The following is a 322-nucleotide window of genomic DNA, read 5'->3' on the forward strand; positions in this document are numbered from 1 at the left end:
TGAGGAGAGGATGAGGAGTAGAATGAGGATGATGAAGAGGATAGGATGAGGATAAGGATGAGCATGAGGATGAGGATGAGGTTAGGATGAGGATGAGGATGAGGATGAGGATGAGGATAGGAGGAGGGTGAGAATAGGATGAGGATGAGGATAAGGATAGGATGAGGAGGAGGATGAGGAAGGGGAAGAGGATGAGGACGAGGACGAGGATAGGACGAGAATGAGATTGAGTCTAGGATGAGGATGACGATCAGAATGAGGATGAGGATGAGGACGAGGATGAGGATAGGATGAGGACGAGCATGAAGATGAGGAGTAGAAT

This window comes from Lupinus angustifolius, unplaced genomic scaffold, assembly GCF_001865875.1.
Source record: "Lupinus angustifolius cultivar Tanjil unplaced genomic scaffold, LupAngTanjil_v1.0 Scaffold_118, whole genome shotgun sequence".
In the NCBI taxonomy this organism is placed as follows: domain Eukaryota; kingdom Viridiplantae; phylum Streptophyta; class Magnoliopsida; order Fabales; family Fabaceae; genus Lupinus; species Lupinus angustifolius.